The following is a 305-nucleotide window of genomic DNA, read 5'->3' on the forward strand; positions in this document are numbered from 1 at the left end:
TATGTTCAAGAATCATCATACTTAACTAGGAGAATCAATAACACTATCTGAGTTCTGAGTTCCTATGGATGCCAATCATTCTAGACTTCAAAGGATAAAGTGAGATGCCAAAACTGTTCAGAAGCAAAAAGCTACTAGTCCCGCTCATCTAATTGGAGCTAAGTTTCTTTGTTATTTTGGAGTCTATAGTATATTCTCTTCTTTTTATTCTATCTTGATTTTCAGTTGCTTGGGGACAAGCAATAATTTAAGTTTGGTGTTGTGATGAGCGGATAATTTATACGCTTTTTGGCACTGTTTTTAGT

The sequence above is a fragment of the Arachis duranensis genome, chromosome 6 (genome assembly GCF_000817695.3).
Source record: "Arachis duranensis cultivar V14167 chromosome 6, aradu.V14167.gnm2.J7QH, whole genome shotgun sequence".
NCBI lineage: Eukaryota > Viridiplantae > Streptophyta > Magnoliopsida > Fabales > Fabaceae > Arachis > Arachis duranensis.